Source organism: Macaca thibetana, chromosome 3 (assembly GCF_024542745.1).
Source record: "Macaca thibetana thibetana isolate TM-01 chromosome 3, ASM2454274v1, whole genome shotgun sequence".
Lineage (NCBI taxonomy): Eukaryota > Metazoa > Chordata > Mammalia > Primates > Cercopithecidae > Macaca > Macaca thibetana.
The window spans coordinates 71,681,825-71,706,861 of NC_065580.1; the positions used below are offsets into that span (position 1 = coordinate 71,681,825).

At 38.1% G+C, this 25,037-nt stretch overlaps 1 protein-coding gene across 9 annotated transcripts in view; it reads left to right on the plus strand.

Moving 5' to 3' along the window:
* Positions 1–25,037, plus strand: part of ANKIB1 (ankyrin repeat and IBR domain containing 1) — a 154,859-nt gene that overhangs the window by 20,819 nt on the left and 109,003 nt on the right. For 2 of the 9 annotated variants that reach the window (XM_050782834.1, XM_050782837.1), the window contains one exon: positions 19,607–20,115. The exons of 3 other annotated variants lie outside the window; for them this stretch is intronic. The gene's annotated coding sequence lies outside the window, so the exon portion shown is untranslated. Of the gene's footprint in view, positions 1–2; positions 4,337–19,606; positions 20,116–25,037 lie in introns of those variants that run through there. 4 more of the 9 variants (XM_050782833.1, XM_050782835.1, XM_050782839.1 and 1 more) reach the window with 4 other exon arrangements.

Genomic DNA, 25,037 nt, shown 5'->3' on the forward strand with positions numbered 1-25,037 from the left:
AAAATTAGCTGGGCATGGTGGTACATGGCGGTAGTCCCAGCTACTCAGGAGGAGGCTGAAGTAGGAGAATCACTTGAGCCCGGGAGGCTGAGGGTGCCGAGTCATGATTGTGCCACTTTACTCCATAATGAGTCACAGAGTGAGACCCTGTCTCAAAAGAAAAAGAAAAGTCATTTTGGTAAGGGCTTTGCTGACTACCCTTTTAGACATTACAGCACCACAAAACTCTCCTTGCTGGCTTTATTTGAGAAAAAAATAAAAAGCAGTGAGTTTAGTTTATTTTGTTCCTGCTGCATTCCCCTTCACCTGCAATAATGCCTAGCACATGATAGGTGGTTGATAAATAGTTGTTGCAGTTTATTATTTTAGCTGTCAAGAAGAGTATTCCTTTCCTCTGAGAAGTACACTGGAAAAAAATCCTGTAACTCTAACGTAGGCTACCAGTTATTGACTTCCAACATTTACTCTGCTTTCTTTTTTCTAAAATTGATAAAAGTCCTACACCTCTCTTGTTTGGATTTGAGATTACTCTGTTTGTTTTGTTTTGTTTTGTTTTGTTTTGTTTTGTTTGGCAACATACTACCCCTGGCATAAATCCTTTCATTCTCTCTAAGGTATATGAATTATTAGTTGCTATCATTGACTGTGATGATTGCTAACACTGGTAGAGATATTTTGGTATGCATTTTGCTTTTAGATGACTTTATGTCATGATTTATAACTTTAAAGCCATAGGTTTTTTTCAGATTCTCCAAGAAATGTTAATACCTATTTCTTCCTTTAAGCCTAGATTGAGAGTATTGTTCCTGTTTTGATTTTTGAGGGTTTTGTTCATTTTAGTATTTTTGTGTAGCTAGTGCTTAATAACTGCCTGAATTGGAGGAGTTAGGTTCCGTGGAAGCACCTTGCTCTCTTACTCAAACTTGGATTTTATGTACTTGCTATGAAAGTCGTCATATGCTTCAGATTTTTCATTTCAGGTATTTTGCACTATTGTCAGATCATGTTTTGAATCGTGTTCTAACTTTTCTATTTGAAAGAGTCATTGTAGCACTTAACGTTCATCCTGCTGCCATTTCTTCAGGATGTAGGGAAGCACAGTGACTCTAGTCTCACTTCTTCATATCTTAAAAGAGGTGTTACAGGCTGTTATACTTTGTCCTTCATTACTTCATTAAGATATGCAGAAAATAAGTGAATTCAAAGACATTAAGTCAAATACATAGGATTCCGGTTCTTATTTCTGATGTTGGAGAGGTTCTAGTCTCAGACTGGATCTATGACCTTGGCAACAGACAGTAGACATGGGAGCTCTTAACTCCCTCTTAAATGTAACTGTTATATTTTGTTGTTATGGCAATAGAATGTGCTTAATGCTAAGATTCCATATCTATAGCTGAAGATGTATACAGTATAAATTAATTCTTTTTTTCATATCCAAGCCAGGACTTGAATGTCAACATGCATAGTAATAGGGGCTTTGCTGAGAAAACAGATACTGATACATGACTTAAGACACTCTGTAGGAAAAAAAGCCTAGGTTCAAAGATAAATACAACTTTACCCAAAATAGTGATAAATTAGAACCAACTTAAATGTAAAGCAAAAACTGAATTATCTGTATAGCAGAATTTGATTATTATTAAAATGTGTTCAAGGGGTAGTTAACCAAATGGAGAAATGTTCATGAGAAAGTAAGTACAAAAGAAAAGATTCCAAGTATATAGCATGATCTGGTTCTGCAATTAAAAGAAGGCTATATACATACAGGAAAGAAGAAAATATACCAATATGTTGACACTGATTAATTCAGGATTTGGAGATTATAATGATCTTTTTATTTACTTCTTTATACTTTTCCATATATTTTCCAGTTTAGATAACTAACTATAATTTTATTATTTTTAAAAGAAAAAAAATTTTAGAAACAGATACAGCTGTGTGATTCTAGGCAAGTTAATTAATTAGTGATGACAGTGATAATGGCTACATTATACTGAGTACCTACTATTTAACTTATATTGTGTGTATTTTGCACATTTTATCACCCTTACTTCGTAATGGCCAAGCAAGGGAGGCCTAATTGTCTGCCTTTACATACTGGAAGAAAGACTCAAAAACTTTAAGTAGCTTGTAAGCTAGTAAATTGTAGAGCCAGGATTCAAACCAAGATTTGTGTTCATAATTTTCTTAGTATGCTATAAGGTCTTTCCAAAATGATTGAACTTCCAAAACCTGTGATTTCTTATTGTAAAATGCAGGCCAGGTTGTATGGGAATGAAATGACAGGAGGTACATAAACCACAGGATTAGGTTTTTACACATGTATTCTTCAAGCTTTATTATTAAATATGTTCATTTAACAACATTATCTAAGATTTAATTCTGTAATATTAAACTTGTAAGTTGCATTTCTTCAAAGAAGAGCAATGTTAGTCCATTGGTTAACATTTTGTCCTGTTTTTGTGTTTACACAGTACAGTTTTACAGTCATTTTTTGAAAGCTTGGATTACATAAAGATAAATGATACTGTGTTAAAAGAGGTAAAGCTTATATTTCTCACTTTCCTTGAAACATGTCTTAACAAACCTCATATTTTGCTGGGATTTGAAGGGACCTCTGTTCCTTACTTGAGTTCTGAACCATGTGAATAGCCAAAACAGTAAGCATATCCAGTTTTTTCTTCCCAGATTTGTTAATATCCCTGGGGTAGCTAAAGGTCAGGAATATTATTGCAAATGGAAAAGAAGTATTACTGTCAATACCTCTCTCAAGTTTCATACTTTTGTTTAGAAGTTAGTGTAAGAAAGTTGCTGAAACACCAAAGTATGATAAATTGGGTTCTGGCTGATAGTTACCATTATAGTCACCAAAATACATACATACATGTATAGATGTAGATTACTTACTCTTATGTTCATTGTTATGCTGTTGCTTATGGGTATAATGAACATACTTTCCAGAATATCCAGGACAAGTATGATTTCAAGTATTATTTAATATAGTTGGTCTCTCTATTAATTATGTGTCTTAATTTGGGATTTGGAAAATATGGACAGTATTATCTGTGGGAAATATAAAGAAGTATAAAACCATTGCCCACAAGTTTACAATTTGACTGGACAAATAAAATATTCCTTAAGACAGTGAACATGTAAAAATTTTTTTCATGTGTTATATCTATTGAACAGTGTTCCATTGTATGATTAACCATCACTTATTTTATCTATCCTAGTGATGAACACCTAGATTATTCTGCATTTTAAGAAACAAACTTCAGGATAGTGTTTTTTTTTCCCCTGGAAGTGAAAAGGAGGGAAAGGGATTGTAGCAGAGGAAAAAGCTAAGTTACATGTTTAAACAAATAAGAAATTTTACAGTTATGGGGGAAGAGGCAATGGCATCATGGACATGAAATAAATTAACGTTAATCATAGTAACAATTCAGAGGAGGAGGACAATATTTTCAGGAATCTTTCATTTGTCATTTTTTTTTTTTTTTTTTTAATTTTGAGACAGTGTCTTGCCCTATCACCCAGGCTGGAGTGCAGTGGCGTGTTCTTGGCTCTTCTCTCTTGGCTTACCTCTCGAGTTCAAGCGATTCTTGTGTCTCAGCCTCCTGAGTAGCTGGGACTATAGGTGCATGCCACCACGCCTGGCTAATTTTTTTTTTTGTATTTTTAGTACAGGCAGGGTTTTTCCACTTGACCAGGCTGGTCTCGAACTCCTGGCCTCAAGTGAACTGCCTACCTTGGCCTCCCAAAGTGCTGGGATTACAGGCATAAGCCACTGTGCCCGGCCTCATTTGTCAATAAATATTTATTAAATTTTTTAATGTGCCAAAATGCTAGGTGCTGTTGTTACACCTGTGAATAAAACAATTATGGTCTCTGCCCTTAGCAAACTTATAACCTAGTAGGATAGACAAACACTAAACATATAAATAAATCAAATTTATAGCAAATGATTTGAAGGGATACATAGATCCAATGATAGAGTGATAACGGGATTAAAGACCAATTTATAGGGTGTTCAAAGAAAGTATCTCTGAGAACATGATATTTTTTATTTTATTTTGGAGATGGTCTTGTTCTGCTGCCCAGGAGAGAGTGCAGTGGTGCTGTCATATCTCACTATAACTTCAAAATCCTGGGCTGAATCTATCTTCCTGCCTTCCTCCTTCCCAAGTTGCTAGGACTGCATGTGTGCATGCACTACCATACCTGGCTCATTTTTTTCACATTTTGTAGAGATGGAGTCTTGCTGTGTTACCCAGGCTGGTCTTGAACTCGTGGCCTCAAGCGATCTTACCATCACAAAGCACTGGAATTACAGGTATAAGCCACCACTCCCAGTGAAGGACATGATATTTAAGACAAAGTTGGAAGGATTAGAAGATGTTAAAGCCTAAGAATTGAGGAGGGAGTAATGATAAGAATATTTCAGGCAGAAGGAAGTGCGTATGAAAAGCCCTAAGGGTTAAAAGTAAAAAAAAAAAAAAAAAAAAAAGGAAAAAGAGTTGATATATTTGTGGAGCAAAAAAGGGGCCAGTGTAGCTGGAGCATACTAAGCACCTAAGCACGATGTGGGAGGAATTTGAATACTATTCTAATGCAGCTTCAAGCCATTTAATTATGCTATAAAGCAAAACATAACTATTCTCTGACTGCTGTGTGGAAAATAGATTGTAGTGATGAGAGGGCAAAAGTAGAAATGGACAAATGAATGAGGCTGTTGAAGTTGTTAAGGTAAGAGGTGAAGGTGACCTGAGCTGGGATTATCCAAGAGATGGGAAGGTTTGGTCATATTCATAATATATTTTCAGACTAAGAAAGGACTCAAGGATGAGTTTTCTGTTATTGGCCTGAGGGAGCAGGTGACAATGTCATTTATGAGATGCGTAAGATTGGAGGAAGAATAGCTTGGTGGAAAGGATCAAAAGAATTGAGGTAACCTCTAGTACAAGATGTCAAGTAGGCACTGTTACAGGAGTCTGGATTTCAGAACAGAGGTCAATAGTTCAGAAGTTAGGAATCATCTGTATATGTAAGTATATGTGGTATTTAAACTCCTAAAACAGAATGAGATTAACCAGGGGAAAATATAGTTGAAGAAGTAGGTGTGAGGCTTAGGAGCAAGCTGAGAGGACCTCCAACATTTAGATAAATTCCATCAGGAATCTGAGAACCAGGTGTCCAGTGAGGTTGGAGGAAAGACAGGAGTTCCTGGTATCTTGGTAGCTGAAACAGGGAAGTATTTCAGAAAGGAGGAGAGAACATTTGTTCAGAGGGCTGCTAAGAGTTCAGATAGGATGAGAGTAGGAGAAAATATACTGGATTCTGTGATACGATCAGCATCTAGTTAAGTGACAGAAACCACAAAGTAATTTGAAAAGGGAAAGTTTAATATAAAGAATTATTTACTATAACAGGAGATTACCTACTGAGGGGAAAAGAGAACTTTAAAGAATATGTATATATATGTAGCAGATATAGGGAGCAACTGTTACTACTAGGCCTGAGGCAGTGCACCCAAGGAAGGAACAAATCTGAAAGAACCCTCCCTCCAGCACCCCTTGACTGAGATTCAGAAATCATTGGAAAGGGCATAACTATGGCCCTTGGGATGGCAGAGAAGTTCTCTAGGGTGCTGCACTCAACTCACCTGTAGAAAATCTTCCTCTGAGGGGCCAGGGAAAATAGCTCATGGGAAGTGCTCCACCAGCGAAACTCACTGGGGGCGCTGTGTGCTGCTGGAAAGCTACCTTGTATGGTGCTGGGGGAAAAAACTGTAGACCTCTCTGGGAGTCCACTCATGGGGGTGATAAGTGCTTAGAAGCCATCCTCCAGGATCCCAGGAGAAGTTGCCGACAGGAAAGTACCATTCACTATTAGCATCCATACGCTGCAGAAGCCTACTGAGAGGAACAGAGCAAAACCAGGAAAAGAATCCTTTCTCCTGTAATGTCCCTCCCATATCCTCTACTGACAAAGTTTAACAGCATGACAGCCAGCAAAGGAAAGTAGTTTCCAATGCCCACCTTCATTATAGCGCAGCAGGTAATGGAGGATGAATTTTGAGTTGAGAGGCAATACGTTGACAGTTGGCACACATGGGATATTGCTGTTGATCTTGATAAACAGTCAGGGAGTGGTGAGACTAGAAGCCAGATTGCAGTGAGTTGAAGAGCAAATGGGAAATGATGAATGGAACAGGTATGTAAACAACTCAAGAAGAAGATTTACTGTTAGGTAGAGCAGAGTTAAGGTGTAGTAGCTACTGTGTGGGATATTTGCAGAGTATTTGTTTCATTTAATTTTTTAGAATGTAAGAAACTTTTTGAATATACATACATACATAAAAACATACAAATCAAGAATACCGCTCAATAAATATTCACTAAGGTTTCATTAGCATCCATATCTAGATATAGAATATAACTAGTACTCCAGAAGCCTTCCCTCATCCATCCAGTGAAAATTATGCCTCCCAAGAGTAACTATTATCATGACTTCAACAACACAGTTTTACCGTTGTGGTTCTTCATATAAATGGAATCATGTAGTATATGCTAATCTATGTGTTTTCATTCATTCTACTCCTAAATGATGTATATACTCCTAAAAATCTCCATAGAGATTTTTGTCTTGTATGTCTTTGTTTACACTGTGGTCATGAAGATGTTCCTTCATGTTTTCTTCTGAAAGCGTTATTGTTTTACTTTTCACATATACATCTGCAGTTTTTCTGGAATTTGACTTTGGTGTGGGGTTTTGGGTAGAGTTCAAGATTATTTTTTCCGTGTGGATATGCAGTTGACCATGCATCTATTGAGAAGACCATCGTTTAAGCCAGAAGATTTTTTAATGATAGAAAATAACAAAACATGTTTACATGTTGATAGGTGATCTAGGCCTTTATCATTCTCTAGATTCTAGGGAAATGGTGGTATAGGAATGGGTTAAGATAAATGAGATAACATAATTTTTGGAAAGGAAGGAAAGGTTTTTGAAAAGGAAGGGAATCTGTTGCATAAATAGAACATATGCCTTTGCTTCTTTTTTTTTTTTTTTTTTTTTTTTTGAGGCGGAGTTTCGCTCTGTCTCCCAGGCTGGAGTGCAGGGGCCGGATCTCAGCTCACTGCAAGCTCCCCCTCCCGGGTTTACATCATTCTCCTGCCTCGGCCTCCCGAGTAGCTGGGACTACAGGCGCCCGCCACCTCGCCCGGCTAGTTTTTTTTGTATTTTTTAGTAGAGATGGGGTTTCACCATGTTAGCCAGGATGGTCTGGATCTCCTGACCTCGTGATCCGCCCGTCTCGGCCTCCCAAAGTGCTGGGATTACAGGCTTGAGCCACCGCGCCCGGCCAGCCTTTGCTTCTAAAGATGTGCGCTTTCGTTGTGACAGGTAGAAGAGAAAAATGAGTTCAAGTACAGATTGGTTTGTAAATTTGACTATGAGGAGAGGAAAAAATTCTTTCTGTATACTTTTGTTTTGTTTATGAGATAAAGATGGGTCCTGAGAAGATACGTCAAGAAGGAAAGGTTTCTTTGCACATGGGTATTTACTTGTTTCAGTACCATTTGTTGAAAAACCTATTATTTCTCCATTGAGTTACTTTGTATGGAGTAGAACCAGCCCTACTAAACTATGCCTTGACTGTGGTGAAAAATTGGATTGTTCTTAATAGAGAAGTGATGGAACTGCTGTCAGGTAAATATATTTGGAATATAACGGAAGAAAGTATTTGTAGCCCCTTGATGTTTAAAGGCATATGATTGTATTTTTGCAAAATCAGCGAATTAAAAACTAAAGCGATCATATTATAAAAGGCATTATCTTCTTTTAGAATTTGTCTTTACTCCTTTTGGTGGAGGAGAATACAGGGCCTCACTCTGTCGCCCAGACTGGAGTGCAGTGGTGCAATCTTGGCTCACTGCAACCTCCGCCTTCTGAGTTCAAGTGATCCTCCCACCTCAGGCTCCCTGTAGCTGGGATTAGGGGCGTGCACCAGCACATCTGACTAATTTTTGTATTTTTACTAGAGACTGGGTTTCACCATGTTGCCCAGGCTTGTCTCTAACTCCTGGACCCAAGCGATCCTCCTACCTGGACCTCTCCCAAGTGCTGGGAATACAGCTGTGAGCCACTACACTTGGCCTGTCTTAATTGGTGTCCTTTGACTTAATAGTAACACTACCGCAATGGACTAGCTGTTTCCTTTTGGCTTGCATCTCATCTAGCTGTACCTTACATTAAGTTTTTGTTTAGTAAGTTTAAGGGATTTAAGGGAGAAATACCCTTCATTTTTAGAACAGCTTGTGGTAGAGTGTTTGGGGAAAGCATTACTCTAAAGTATAAATTATTCATCACAAGAAGATACTTTTGCAAATGTGGCAGTAGGCCACAGTGTTTTCCAGACTCTTCTTGATGTTTGACTTTAAACAGGAAGAGCATTAGAAGTATCTTTCATTTTATAATACAACTGAAAGTATTATGCAGTACCTATAGCATAGGTTCACTTTCTCCTGAAATCTCTTTTGTAATAGCATGTCTTACCCTGTTTCTTCAATTGAATCAGTGGGATAACATTGAGGGACAGGAAAATAATAAAATATTCCCTGATTCTAAACCAGTTTCCTTAGGTGAGGGCTATAGTTGTTCAGCAATATGAGTTTGGCTATTATCAGGTAAGCCTACGATTCAGAAATAATCTTTCACTTAAATTTTAAAAAGCAAGTAGAATCCAACAGAAAAGTAAATGTCTTTGTATTATCTTGTGATTTGTTCTTTTGGTAAGAGAAGGTACGTAGACCCACTAGAAAAGTGTCTTTGTGTTATCTAGTGCTTTCATTCACATACTGATTACTCAGTAATAGCATCTGAATTTGTGAAGAATATGTAAGTTTGTGATTTTTTGAGAAAGCTCTGTAAGGAAAACCCATTTACTGTTAACAAACATTTTATAGGACCCTGTTGCCCTAGTATAGACTAGAATTATTCTGACTTTATTCTGTATAAGCTTGTAGTAACTTGATTCATTGATACCTTCCAAGGGGTTAGCAGGCATCACCTAAAATATATTGGCTACCTTGGTGTTGTGTCTTCTTTCTTTCCTGTAACTGAAAGTATTCAACTATCTCTTCTATAACTATCTATAATACAGTTTCTGGCCTTTTTTTTTTTTTTTTTAATTATACTTTAAGTTCTAGGGTACATGAGTACAGCATGCAGGTTTGATACATAGGTATACATGTGCCATGTTGGTTTGCTGCACCCATCAACTCATCATTTACATTAGGTATTTCTCCTAATGCTGTCCCTCCCCAAGCCCCCTGCACCCCCGACAGGCCCCAGTGTGTGATGTTCCCTGCCCTGTGTCCAAGTGATCTCATTGTTCAATTCCCATCTATGAATGAGAACAGTTTCTGGTCTTTTAAAAAAATTTTTTTTTGGAGATAGGGTCTCACCCTTGTCACCCAAGCTGGAGTGCAGTGGTGTCATCACGGCGTACTACAGCCTCGACTTCCTGGGCTCAAATGATCCTCCCACCTCAGCCACCCGAGTAGCTGGGACTGTAGGCGCACGCCACCATGCCTGGCTAATTTTTTAATTTTTTGTAGAGACAAGGTCTCGCTATGCTGCCTAGGCTGGTCTCTAACTCCTGGACTCAAGCGATCCTCCTGCCTCAGCCTCCCAAAGTGCTGGGATTATAAGCATGAGCCACCACACCTGGTGGTGTCATTTTGAAGTACTCTTAACTGAATAATGAGCCAAAAAGACACTTGAGTAACTTCTGTACCATGACATAGAGAGGCTGAAACAAATAAGTTGGGGTAGGGGAGACCTGGATGATTTTCAGTAATTCAGGTAGTAGAAGAAAACTTTTTCTTTTTAAATTCTCATACAGTAAAATGGACATATTTGGATATACAGTTCTATGAATTTTAACACGTGTAGATTAGTATAACCACCATCATGATCAGGATTCAGACAGTTCTGTCACCCCAAGAAAACTCCCTTGTCCCATCCCTGTATAGTCATACCCTCTCCCACTCGCTAGCCTTTAGCAACCACTGGTCTGTTTTCCATTGCTCTCTCTATATATATTTTTGAGAATGTCATATCAATAGAATCATATAGTATATAGCCCTTTGAGACTTGGTTTCTTGCATTCAGCATAATACCTTTGAGATTCATCTAGGTTGTAGCATTTTCTTTGCTGGATGTGTGATTTGCAAATATTTTCTCCCAGTCTGTGGTTTTTCTTTTCATTCTCTTAATAACAGTCTCTTTTGCAGAGTACAGGTTTATAATTTTGATCAAGTCCAATTTGTCAATTTTTTTCTTTTATAGATAATGCTTTTGTTGTTATGTTAAGAATTCTCCCTAATCCCGGGTCATGAAGATTTTCTCCTGTGTTTTTTCTTCTAAAAGCTTTATAGTTTTAAGTCTTACTTTTCTTTTTTTTTTTTTAATTTATTTATTATTATTATACTTTAAGTTGTAGGGTACATGTGCATAACGTGCAGGTTTGTTACATATGTATACTTGTGCCATGTTGGTGTGCTGCACCCATCAACTCGTCATTTACATCAGGTATAACTCCCAATGCAATCCCTCCCCCTTCCCCCCTCCCCATGATAGGCCCCGGTGTGTGATGTTCCCCTTCCTGAGTCCAAGTGATCTCATTGTTCAGTTCCCACCTATGAGTGAGAACATGCGGTGTTTGGTTTTCTGTTCTTGTGATAGTTTGCTAAGAATGATGGTTTCCAGCTGCATCCATGTCCCTACAAAGGACACAAACTCATCCTTTTTTATGGCTGCATAGTATTCCATGGTGTATATGTGCCACATTTTCTTAATCCAATCTGTCACTGATGGACATTTGGGTTGATTCCAAGTCTTTGCTATTGTGAATAGTGCTGCAATAAACATACGTGTGCATGTGTCTTTATAGCAGCATAATTTATAATCCTTTGGGTATATACCCAGTAATGGGATGGCTGGGTCATATGGTACATCTAGTTCTAGATCCTTGAGGAATCGCCATACTGTTTTCCATAATGGTTGAACTAGTTTACAATCCCACCAACAGTGTAAAAGCGTTCCTATTTCTCCACATCCTCTCCAGCACCTGTTGTTTCCTGACTTTTTAATGATCGCCATTCTAACTGGTGTGAGATGGTATCTCATTGTGGTTTTGATTTGCATTTCTCTGATGGCCAGTGATGATGAGCATTTTTTCATGTGTCTGTAAGTCTTACTTTTCAATCTATGATCCATTTTTAGTTAATTTTTGTATAAGTTGTCCTTGTATCTAGGGTGATGGCACTTTTTTTTTTCTCCATGTGGTTGTGTAATAGTTCCAACAGCGTTTGTTGAAAAAACTACCCTTTCTCCATTGAGTTCTTTTGCTCCATTGTCAAAAATAAGTTGACCATATTTGTATACACCTATTTCTGAATTCTTTTCTGTTGCATGAATCTGTGTCTATCCCTCTGCCAATATGACCCTGTCTTAATTGTTATGCTTTAGAGTAAGATTTAAGATCAGTTAGTGTGTTTCCTTGAACCTTATTCTTCTTTTTAAAAATTTTTTAGTTATTCTAGTTCCTTTGCCTTTCCATACAAATTTTGGAATCAGCTGTATCTATAAAAATTCTTGCCAAGAGTTTGATTGTAATTGCATCCAGTCTATAGACCAGTTTGGGGAGAATTGACACCTCTAACTATGTTGAGCCTGGAAAACTTTTTTAAAAGAATATTTAATGCCTTTGTATAGCTGAGACGTTAAGTCCGTGCTGCAAATATAGGATATTATAGGAAAAGGAGTAACAAGATGACAAGAAAGAGCTATGGAAATTAAAATATGATAGCAGGAATCTAGATTGAGTAGAATAGTTGGAAAATAAAGTTAGGGAGATTTCCCTTAAAGTAGAACAAAAGGTAAAGAGATTAAAGATGAGACAAAGATTGGAAAAGTAAAGGCTCTAGCTAGGAGGTCCATCATCCAAATATTGGAGTTCCAAAAAGGTAGAGCAGGGAAATGAAATGGACAGGCAGAATTGATCAAATAATTTATCCAAGATCTGAATGAAGGAGCTGGATCTCCGTATTAGAAAAGTGAATTTTAAAAAGAACCACATGATTTCATGGAGATAGAAAAGAGAATGGTAGTTACTAGGGGAAGGGGGAATGAAGAGCTAGTGCTTAGTGGGTATGGACTTTCAGTTTTAGAAAATGAAAAAATTTTGGACTTGAGTGGTGGTGATGGTTGCACAACAATGTGCATATACTTAATGCCACTGAATTGTATGCCTAAAAATGATTAAAATGGTAAATTTTATATTACGTATATTTTACCACAATTAAAAAAACAGAACTGCACCAAGGCATATTAGCGAAATTTTATATCTATGGAGATCCATGGGGAGATAAAGAGAAGATCCTGAAAATTCCACAGAGAACAAAACGAGTGACATTTAAATGTACTGAGAATTAAGATACCTAGCAGTAATATTGTATGCTAGATGATGATAAAGTAATTACGTCAAAATTGTCAGCAACCTTGTAGAAGGAGAGAGTAGAAGAAAAGGACAAAAACTTTACCTTTAATTGTTTTCTTTCTCAGTAGGCTACTAGAGCATGTGCTCTAGCAAAATGAAGGCATAGTTCAAGAGGGAGGAAGATTTAGCCTGAGACTGTACAGCAGAACCAGATCCAGAATGAAAAGCCCTAGGATGACAGTTGTGCAGCAGGCCCATAGAGTATCTGGCCCAGATTGGTGTAGGAGGGGATCTCGGAGTAGGGAGTGCAATAGGGATTATGATAGATTATTTTGCATATGGAGAATAATATGGATAGATAATGATGAATCTGATGGAACATTTTGGAAAAAATAAGAATATAGTCGTGTGTCACTTAAAATGGGGATACATTTTGAGAAATACATCATTAGATGATTTTGTCATGTGAACATCATAGAGTATACTTACACCAACCTAGATGGTATAGCCTACTATACACCCAGGTTATATGTAAAAGCCTGTTTCTCCTAGGCTGTAAACCTCTACAGCATGTTACTGTACTGAATGCTGTAGGCAGTTGTATTGTAACCAAATGGTAAGTATTTGTCTATTGAAACATATCCAAACATAGAAAAAGTATAGTGAAAATACAGTATTATTGGATTTATATAGTACTCTATATAAGTACAGTATTTGCCATATAACATTTTGGTCAACAATGGACTGCATATATTATGGTGGCCCCCGTAAGTGCAAAAAAGGTAACAGTTATCAATTCCAGGAAAGTCAAGAAAGAAAATTTATGTATGAGTTAGAATGCCTTCAAATTCAAGAAATAGAAAACTTATTTGAGCATGAACAATGGTAAATTTATTTTGTCACACAAAATGGCATAAACAGAATGATTTATCATCTTATTCAGCGGAACTCAGATAGGATGGATCAATGACTGGTTAATTCAGTGATTGAATGACATTGTAAAGAATTAGGATTCTTTGCATATTCTGGTCTTCCACTTTCAGCTTTGTCCTTTCTGTCTCTAGACAACATCCATAAACAGAAAAAATGATTTATTACTATGGGGTTCATTTTGTGATCCAGAAACCTCTCCTAGATCACCCAGTAGAGTTCCTCTGTGCCTCACAATCAAGATTGCGTTGCCTAAATAGTGAGAATCATTGTTACAGAAATAACTACTAGAATCATTGATGAAGATGAAGTAAATGTAGGGAAAATAAGTGGATGCTTATAGAAGGGAAAACAGATGGAAGATGGGTGATTATAGTCTGCTAGGCAGGAGAGGATGGCAGGCAAGAACTAATACAGAGGGAGTGAGGTTTGTAGCACTTGGGAAATGACTGCAATAAAGATTCACTACTTAATATTGGTTAATGTTTCAGACAACTTTTTTTTTTTTTTTTTTTTTTTTTGAGATAGAAAATCACTCTGTCACCAAGGCTGGAGTGCAGTGACATGATCAAAGCTCACTGCAGCCTTGACCTCCTGGGCTCAAGCGATCCTCCCACCTCAGCCTCCTGAGTAGCAGGTACTACAAGTGTGTGCCACCATGGCTGGCTAATTTTTCTATTTTTTGTAGAGATGAAGTCCCACTATATTGCCCAGGCTGGTCTTGAACTTTTGGGCTCAAGCATTCGTCCCACCTCGACTTCCTGAATATATTGGGATTACAGGTGTGAGCCACCACCTGTGGTCTCAGACAGCTTTTTAATAGTTAAACTTTTCTGTTTCCAATCAAGAATTTGTTTTACCTCCCTCCCCTGAACTACTGGTATTATTATTTATTCCTAAAGTTCGAGTACCTACAAACAATTTTTAAAGTTTGTATTGATAATATACAAAACACTACTGGGCACTGCAGATTTGAAAAAACAAAAACAAGAGTGTAGATGTAGTCCCTAACTTTAAGGAACCTAAACTCACCTTAGAGCAGTAGGAAATTTACACAAAATATCAGTAATAAAAGATAATTTATGCTTAGGTCAAAATTAGTTTGTAATAAAGAACCTAAGATTGTAAATTCCACTGTAATAAGTTATATGAGAGTGCCTTTAAAAAAATTTACAGTAACTACTATATTGAAGGATTTTAAGTATGGAAATTGCATTTTAGATGCATAAGGATGTTTGCCATGTACATTTATCATACATACTTTTGTAAATCTAGTAATTTTCTTTGTGGTCATTAAAAAAAAAAAAAAATCAGTGTTTCAGAACAGGAGCACTAGCTCAGCTGCATTAGCTGGAACAGAGAATCTGGTCATTCTTAACTCCTTATAAGATTTTTTTGCCAAGTGTGGTGGCACATGCCTGTAATCCCAGCACTTCAGGAGGCCAAGGAGGGAAGATCACTTGACGCCAGGAGTTTGAGACCAGTCTGGGCAACATACCGAGCCTGCAAAACACTGTCACTAAAAAAAAAAATACAAAAAATTATCTACATGGGAGGCTGAGGCAGAAGGATGTCCGAGCCCAGGAGGTGAAGATACAGTGAGCTGTGATAGCGCACTGCGCTCCAGCCTGGGCAACAGAATGAGACCCTGTCTCAAAAAATATATATATTTTTTCAGTCTCTGCAGTTTTTAGCCACATCCCATACTTCAAAGCTACCTATACCTCCAATTTCTGAGACTTTTTGGTGTTCTTGGTGTTCTTTAACAAAAAGTAGGCAGCCTTTTTTTCTTTCTTGGTTATAGAATTAGGTTTGACCTTTGCTTTCTCAATTTAGGTTTGCTAAACTAGTTGCCTTTTGTGTATTTGTTTTCCAGCTTTCAAAATTCCAGCTTCCTTGAAATTAAAAAAACAAAAAAAATTCCAGCTTTTTTGAAAGTTTTCATCTGCTGTTGTTTCCTCGCGTTTCGACCTTGTAGATTTATCCTTTTTTCTTAATTTATTCTCATTTAATGGGATTTAAGGAGCATATTGACTAAGTTTTCATTTTTACTTGATTACTGGGGAGTATGACATAGACATCTCTGTACTTAGATATTACTGATGTAAGTCTACTTTGAATCAAATGAGCAGATGTTTAAAAAGTATTGTTCCCAGTTGTTTTAATGATTTCTTCCTGTGAGTTGGGGTGGTGCTGCCTATCATCAACTCAGGAGGGTATTTGAAAATACCTGGAAAAAATTGTAAGTGTCTGGAAAACACTACAGATATTTAATTGGCAGAGGTCAGGGGTGATTAACATTGCAAAATGTGAGGGATAGTCCTACACAATGAAAAATTAATTCAATCCCAAATGGCAGGAAGAAGACAGGAGGTATATTAACCTGGAAAAAGTGTGCCAGAAGGACAGGGACATAGAGCGGGGGGGTGATGCACCATTTTGGAATTGGGATTAAGTAAAAGTGTACAAACTAAATGGCGAGACCTCCCCCAGCTTCTTTCCTCCACTTAGCCTAAAGGAATAGACCTAAAGATTTTGACAGTTGGGATACATAATAAAACCACCAAGTCAGTTTCATCCTACAGTAGCCCTTGCTGGTTGCCTAACCCCTGCTATTATAAATAATGCCAAAATAAGCATCATTGTACATGTCTCTCTGTGTACCTGTTACAGGAATTATCCTAGGATAACATCCATTACTTTTTCAAAATTATAACCCACAATAAGTAATTTTATATCACAACCTTATGTACACATACACATGCCGTATGTCTTTGTGTGTGATATATCTACATCTACATATAAAAAGTTTTACAAAACTATACTTAGTACATAGATGTACACTGATATTTTTAGCTTGTTAAAAGTTGGTCTCATTACATCTCATTTAGATACAGAAAATACATATATTAGATAATATATAGAGGTGAATATATGTAAAGTCGGGATTCTAGGTCCAAGGCATATTTGTCTTCAACATGAACAAATACTGTAAAATTATTCTACAGAACAATTGTTCCAAATTGTACCTCCACCAGCAATGAGTAATGGCTTCAATTTGTGTTTCCAAACTCATTTACCAATTTAATAGGTAGAAATGGCATCTGTGACAGACACAGACACTATACTTATGCTGACGCCATCTTTATTTCTAAAACTTTAAAAATTCCTGTCTCCACTATGGAAACCTTAAAAGGTCAAAAGCCTGATATGCTAACTTTTTTCTGCACGGTCCACTGCCTTGGCATTTAGCCAAGGTACCTTGACAGCTAAGCTCTTTAGAGGTCCAGAATTCAGCCAGTTAAAACAAATTTCATTGATTATAAAGGTCTATCATAGAAAGCCAGGTGGCTTCCGCCTTCAGTTTCTGCATTTTAGTTTTGTTTTTATCTGGCCTGAAGCATCAGTTTGGACAGCACGTATCTGGTTAAGTTGAATCATGTAAGTTCTTCAGGCTTTTCAGCAGTGTCCTGATAATCAGGGTAGACATGAAAGGAGTGCATTTCCAGAGGACAGTCATAGTACCTGATATGGTTTGGATCTGGGAGGTGGAGGTTGCAGTGAGCAGAGATCATGCCACTGCATTCCAGCCTGAGCAGCAAGAGTGAAACTCTGTGTCAAAAAAAAAAAAAAAATTACCCAGGCATGATGATGCGTGTCTGTGGTCCTAGCTACTCAGGATGCTAAGGTGGGAAGATTGCTTGAGCCCAGGAGTTCAAGGTTTCAGTGAGCTATGATCATACCACTGTACTCCAGCCTGGGCTACAGAATGAGACCCTATCTCAAAATAAATAAATAATAAAATAAAGAATTTTTTTAAAAAGGAAAAAGAAAGTGCAGAAGGTGGGCCGGCCTCTGCTGTCTCGTAGTCAGGGCTGTTAGGTGTAATCATAGGCTCAGCAGTCAGTTTGAGTTCAAAGTGCTGAAGACACTTAGGAAGGCAGCATGGGCAGTTTTCCTTCAGGAAAAGAGGAACACTTCCAAAAACAGTTCTGAAAAACAAATCATTTCCTATGCCTCCGTAGGTGCCAGGTTTTTGTTTTATGTCTTGTTACAAAATGTGTCCCATTTAACAATCTTAACTTCATAATTTTTCAGCTATCTCTTGTTCTCATCCAGAGTTTTTATCCCAAAAGGTTGAGTGCAAGAGGGACAAAAGCATTTTCTTAGAACAATGTATTTATGTAATTTGACCAGAAAGGCACATTATATTCAGGAATTGGTCAGGATGAACTCTGAATTTTCAAAAATTTTCATAATGAATTTACATAACTTCCCTACTCTTTTTTTTCCTAACCAATTACCTGGTGAGCAGCCTAGGAAAAAATCCCTTTTTGGAGAAAGCTTCCTTTAATAATCAAACTGTCTCACTAAGATGTGTGTGCGAGGAGAAAGGTAAGGGAAGTAGACTCAGGTTTATCAGTCTATTGTTGTAAGTTGCAACGAATCAAGAAACCCGAGCACAAGGCAAAGGCGGTGAGACATCCCCTAGAGCAGTGGTCCCCAAACTTTTTGGTACTAGGGACCGATTATGTGAAGACAGTTTTTCCACGTACAGCAGAGTGGGGATGGTGTCGGGATGAAACTCTTCTACCTCGGATCATCAGGCATAATGAGCACACAGCCTAGATCCCTTGTGTGTGCAGTTCACAATAGAGTTTGCGCTCCTATGAGAATCTAATGCTGCACTGATCTGACAGGAGGTAGAACTCGGGGTAATGCTCACTTGCCCGCTGCTCACCTCCTGCTGTGTTGCCTGGTTCCTAACAGGCCATGGACAGGTACCAGGCTACAGCGCGGGGATTGGGGACCCCTGCCCTAAAGGGAGTCCAGAGTCCAGTCTGTCAGGAATAGGTGTGGAGGGGTCATACTCCTTGTGATGTGCCCCAACTTGTAGGTTTTGGCAGGAATCACTAATTAAGAATGCAATTAGCCACTTCATCGAAATATAGAGTCGATCAGCAGCTCAATTTTAGATTGTCCCATCAGAGAATAAGTCGTTTCCTGTGGGCATTTGGATGTGACCCAGACAATTCAGCTGGCATCTATTGATATTTTTCATAGTTTAGGGCCCACAGAGGGGTGTCCTAAATTTGCAGCAGTCCCAGAGTCAGAGTTCTGTTCATTGAGCCTGTTCCTGCTTTTCGTTCAGCAGAGCTCATGCTGAAAGGCTGAAACAACCCATATCAGACAGTTTTAGCTAATAGGCCCAGGTAATTAGGACCTGCGAATTTAACATTCCCAAAAAGCTTGCAGTTAGTCTTTGCAGCAAGAAAGCTGAGACTCTGCAAAACCAGACAGCTGTGTTCCATGTCCAAGTGACAAGCAAGGCTTTTTCTTAAGCCTTTTTTAATCATGACAACCTTAGAGTCCAAATTGACCCACTCAAAAAAAAAAAAAAAAAAAAAAAAAAAAACACACACACAAACACATTCACACACATACACATCAGGATGAAAAATTGTCAGCCTCTAAGGGTCAGAATCTGATATTATAAGAGCTCATTAGTAAATAAAAACTGGTTTTTAAAACTAAATGTGTATCTGCATCTAGAAATTGCTTCCCGTTAACTGCAGACATTCTAGCAGGCAAAAATCATCAGCTATGGTGACTTACTCTGTTTCTGATACTCAAAAAGTATTCTGCTCACCAGCAGCAGAAACCAAGGGAGTTTTGTCCCATTAACGGTTCTTCTTTTCAGCTTTCCTGATTGGGATGATCCCTCTAGCATTTATGAAATTACAAACATATAACATTTTACATCACTTTCATCATACATCCGGATGCAATGCCCACAAAATACAAAATGATTTTGTGAAAATTTCCTTTTTCCTATTTAATTACACGTTTATTTAAACTCGTAGCAGTAAATTTCTCATTTATAGGTTCATATTACAGTGGGGGGGGTGGGAGGATTTGTGTAGATCTTGGATGGAACGCAAGGGTGATGGGGTTGGTGCAGCAGCAGCTAGGCTTAAGAAACGTTTAGAGGGCACCCCCTCCCTCTTTTTTTCCTCTGAGTTTATCTAAAGCTTTACTCCAGCCTTGGGAGTTGATTTAACCTCTGTCCCTGGCACTTGGAGGAGAAAACAGTGTAAACTTTTAAATTTTTTGCCCACTCAGTGCTCACTTTTAGTAATATTTGGACTCTGTCTCCTCCTATCTCAGGAAAGAACAGAAACAAAAGACATCACCTTGGATGTATCCCCCAACCCCCAACTTTAGCCAAAATTGCCAAAGCAGCCAGGGGATCAGCAGGTGAACTCTCCCAGCATTGGATCTGTCATTCTCAAATCTCGCTGTCAACTTTTATCTCTCATAACAAAAAGCAGCTTACCTACTGTTTCATATTATGAATAATTCCATAGCTGCCCAGGCATCAAAGGTTTGTGATATTCATCCTTTCTTTTCCCAAACAATGCATTTGCCGTATTTTAGTGAGATGGTCTGGTAAATCCCACTTCTGACACCACCTTTTTCAGGGGTCCTCAAGACCACCGCCAGGTTCAGTGATTCTCTTAGAGAGCTCACAGGACTCAGCATATAGTTCAAAGCTAAACTTAACGGGAAAAGGATTTGAAGCAAAATCAGCAAAGGGAAAAGGTTCATGGAGTGAAGCCCAGAGGAAACCAGGCGCAAGCTTCCAAGAGTCTTCTTCCCATGGAATCATACAATATGTATGTAATTTACATAATTTCTCCAGCATTGAATTATGACAATGTGTATGAAATGTAATCTGCCAAAGAAGTTCTTTAGAGACTCAGTGTCCAAGATTTTGCTTGACAGCTGGTCACATAAATACCTTCTGACTAGCATGTACCGACATTCCAGACTTTCCGAAGAAAAGCAGTGATTAGCATGTACCACATTATTTATACAAACAATTTTGGCACTTTGAAGGATTCCTATCAGTTAGAGTGGTGGGAACCCTCCTGAAATCCAAGTTCCCAGACACCAGCCATGGATCAACCTTGCAAGAGGCTTTTCTTTTTTTTTTTTTTTTTTTTTTTACTTAGCCTCAGACTATTTTATTTTATTTTTTTATTATACTTTAAGTTCTAGGGTACATGTGCATAACGTGCAGGTTTGTTACATATGTATACTTGTGCCATGTTGGTGTGCTGCACCCATCAACTCGTCAGCACCCATTAATTCGTCATTTACATCAGGTATAACTCCCAGTGCAATCCCTCCCCCCTCCCACCTCCCCGTGATAGGCCCCGGTGTGTGATGTTCCCCTTCCCGAGTCCAAGTGATCTCATTGTTCAATTCCCACCTATGAGTGAGAAGATGCGGTGTTTGGTTTTCTGTTCTTGTGATAGTTTGCTGAGAATGATGGTTTCCAGCTGCATCCATGTCCCTACAAAGGACACAAACTCATCCTTTTTTATGGCTGCATAGTATTCCATGGTGTATATGTGCCACATTTTCTTAATCCAGTCTGTCACTGATGGACATTTGGGTTGATTCCAAGTCTTTGCTATTGTGAATAGTGCTGCAATAAACATACGTGTGCATGTGTCTTTATAGCAGCATGATTTATAATCCTTTGGGTATATCCCCAGTAATGGGATGGCTGGGTCATATGGTACTTCTAGTTCTAGATCCTTGAGGAATCGCCATACTGTTTTCCATAATGGTTGAACTAGTTTACATTCCTACCAACAGTGTAAAAGTGTTCCTATTTCTCCACATCCTCTCCAGCACCTGTTGTTTCCTGACTTTTTAATGATCGCCATTCTAACTGGTGTGAGATGGTATCTCATTGTGGTTTTGATTTGCATTTCTCTGATGGCCAGTGATGATGAGCATTTTTTCATGTGTGTGTTGGCTGTATGAATGTCCTCTTTTGAGAAATGTCTGTTCATATCCTTTGCCCACTTTTTGATGGGGTTGTTTGTTTTTTCTTGTAAATTTGTTTGAGTTCTTTGTAGGTTCTGGATATTAGCCCTTTGTTGATGAGTAGATTGCAAAAATGTTCTCCCATTCTGTAGGTTGCCTGATCACTCTGATGGTAGTTTCTTTTGCTGTGCAGAAGCTCTTTAGTTTAATTAGATCCCATTTGTCAGTTTTGGCTTTTGTTGCCGTTGCTTTTGGTGTTTTAGACATGAAGTCCTTGCCCGTGCCTATGTCCTGAATGGTATTACCTAGGTTTTCTTCTAGGGTTTTTATGGTATTAGGTCTAACATTTAAGTCTCTAATCCATCTTGAATTAATTTTCGTATAAGGAGTAAGGAAAGGATCCAGTTTCAGCTTTCTACTTATGGCTAGCCAATTATCCCAGCACCATTTATTAAATAGGGAATCCTTTCCCCATTTCTTGTTTCTCTCAGGTTTATCAAAGATCAGATGGCTGTAGATGTGTGGTATTATTTCTGAGGACTCCGTTCTGTTCCATTGGTCTATATCTCTGTTTTGGTACCAGTATCATGCTGTTTTGGTTACTGTAGCCTTGTAGTATAGTTTGAAGTCAGGTAGCGTGATGCCTCCAGCTCTGTTCTTTTGACTTAGGATTGTCTTGGAGATGCAGGCTCTTTTTTGGCTCCATATGAACTTTAAAGCAGTTTTTTCCAATTCTGTGAAGAAACTCATTGGTAGCTTGATGGGGATGGCATTGAATCTATAAATTACCTTGGGCAGTATGGCCATTTTCACGATATTGATTCTTCCTATCCATGAGCATGGTATGTTCTTCCATTTGTTTGTGTCCTCTTTTATTTCACTGAGCAGTGGTTTGTAGTTCTCCTTGAAGAGGTCCTTTACATCCCTTGTAAGTTGGATTCCTAGGTATTTTATTCTCTTTGAAGCAATTGTGAATGGAAGTTCATTCATGATTTGGCTCTCTGTTTGTCTGTTACTGGTGTATAAGAATGTTTGTGATTTTTGCCCATTAATTTTGTATCCTGGGACTTTGCTGAAGTTTCTTATCAGCTTAAGGAGATTTTGGGCTGAGACAATGGGGTTTTCTAAATATACAATCATGTCATCTGCAAAGAGGGACAATTTGACTTCTTCTTTTCCTAACTGAATACCCTTGATTTCTTTCTCTTGCCTGATTGCCCTAGCCAGAACTTCCAACACTATGTTGAATAGGAGTGGTGAGAGAGGGCATCTCTGTCTTGTGCCGGTTTTCAAAGGGAATTTTTCCAGTTTTTGCCCATTCAGTATGATATTGGCTGTGGGTCTGTCATAAATAGCTCTTATGATTTTGAGATACGTTCCATCAATACCAAATTTATTGAGAGTTTTTAGCATGAAGGGCTGTTGAATTTTGTCAAAGGCCTTTTCTGCATCTATTGAGATAATCATGTGGTTTTTGTCTTTGGTTCTGTTTATATGCTGGATTACATTTATTGATTTGCGTATGTTGAACCAGCCTTGCCTCCCAGGGATGAAGCCAACTTGATCATGGTGGATAAGCTTCTTGATGTGCTGCTGGATCCGGTTTGCCAGTATTTTATTGAGGATTTTTGCATCGATGTTCATCAGGGATGTTGGTCTAAAATTCTCTTTTTTTGTTGTGTCTCTGCCAGGTTTTGGTATCAGGATGATGTTGGCCTCCTAAAATGAGTTAGGGAGGATTCCCTCTTTTTCTATTGATTGGAATATTTTCAGAAGGAATGGTACCAGCTCCTCCTTGTACTTCTGGTAGAATTCAGCTGTGAATCCATCTGGTCCTGGACTTTTTTTGGTTGGTAGGCTATTAGTTATTGCCTCAATTTCAGAGCCTGCTATTGGTCTATTCAGGGATTCAACTTCTTCCTGGTTTAGTCTTGGGAGAGTGTAAGTGTCCAGGAAATTATCCATTTCTTCTAGATTTTCTGGTTTATTTGCGTAGAGGTGTTTATAGTATTCTCTGATGGTAGTTTGTATTTCTGTGGGGTCAGTGGTGATATCCCCTTTATCATTTTTTATTGCCTCTATTTGATTCTTCTCTCTTTTCTTCTTTATTAGTCTTGCTAGTGGTCTATCAATTTTGTTGATCTTTTCAAAAAACCAACTCCTGGATTCATTGATTTTTTGGAGGGTTTTTTGTGTCTCTATCTCCTTCAGTTCTGCTCTGATCTTAGTTATTTCTAGCCTTCTGCTCGCTTTTGAATGTGTTTGCTCTTGCTTCTCTAGTTCTTTTAATTGTGATGTTAGAGTGTCAATTTTAGATCTTTCCTGCTTTCTCTTGTGGGCATTTAGTGCTATAAATTTCCCTCTACACACTGCTTTAAATGTGTCCCAGAGATTCTGGTATGTTGTATCTTTGTTCTCATTGGTTTCAAAGAACATCTTTATTTCTGCCTTCATTTCGTTGTGTACCCAGTAGTCATTCAGGAGCAGGTTATTCAGTTTCCATGTAGTTGAGCGGTTTTGATTGAGTTTCTTAGTCCTGAGTTCTAGTTTGATTGCACTGTGGTCTGAGAGACAGTTTGGTATAATTTCTGTTCTTGTACATTTGCTGAGGAGTGCTTTACTTCCAATTATGTGGTCAATTTTGGAATAAGTGTGATGTGGTGCTGAGAAGAATGTATATTCTGTTGAATTGGGGTGGAGAGTTCTGTAGATGTCTATTAGGTCTGGCAAGAGGCTTTTCTAAGGATAGCCTTCTGAAGCCTACTATGCTAACTCTTTTCCAAATAATAAAGTAGAATGTCCTCAGACAAATGGGGCTGAAATTGTAATGTTGAATAAATTTAATTTAACTTAATAAATTCATTTAGGTTCAGCAGGACAATGAAGAATTAAAAAGGAGAGCTCCTAGGAGTGAAATAGTTTTATACTCTGACACAATATAATACCTCTAGATTTTCCCCTGTAGTGATAATAATGGGTAATAAACAGTACCTAATGGTGGAGGACACAGCAAAATTAGGAAGACTTAATGACTTTGCAACAGTGGGTGGTGGAACAAGTTCTTTTCCAGTGAATATAATCTAAACAGTTTTGTACTGTAGCAATTTGTAGTTGTTTTTTGTAGTTAGTTTGAGAAAGGGAATTGTTGTCTTTTAATATTTTGTGAACTTGTACTAACTTTATAAGTACATAATTATTAAAGGTATATTAGAGAGAAATCAGTTCCCCAAAGTGTAAACATAGAATTCACTTTTTAAAAAAATTTCAAGCATTTAACACTGCTTAAAAGCAATAAAAATTACTTCAAAAGATATTTGACTATAGATTTCTAAACTTCCATAATTGTGTGTAATTTTTATCTTTTTTCTTTAATAGAAAATATGATTGATTTAGGTTTATGGGGCCTCAGTTGAGGCTGAAAGTTCACCTTTTGGGGCATAAGTATTTTTTTTCTTTCTCTCTTTTTTGAGACAGGGTCTCTGTCACCTGGGCTGGAGTTCAGTGGCGCCATCTCGGTGCACCACACCCTCTGCTCCCCAGGCTCAAGTGATCCTCTCACCTCAGCCTCCCAAGGAGCTGGCATTACAGACACATGCCACCATGTTTGGCTATTTTTTTGTATTTTTAGTAGAGACAGGGTTTTGCCCTGTTGCCCAGTCTGGTCTTGCCAAGCAATCCACCTACCTCTGCCTCCCAAAGTGCTGAGATTACAGGCACGAGCCACCATACCCGGCCAACATAAGTAATTTTTGTGTCT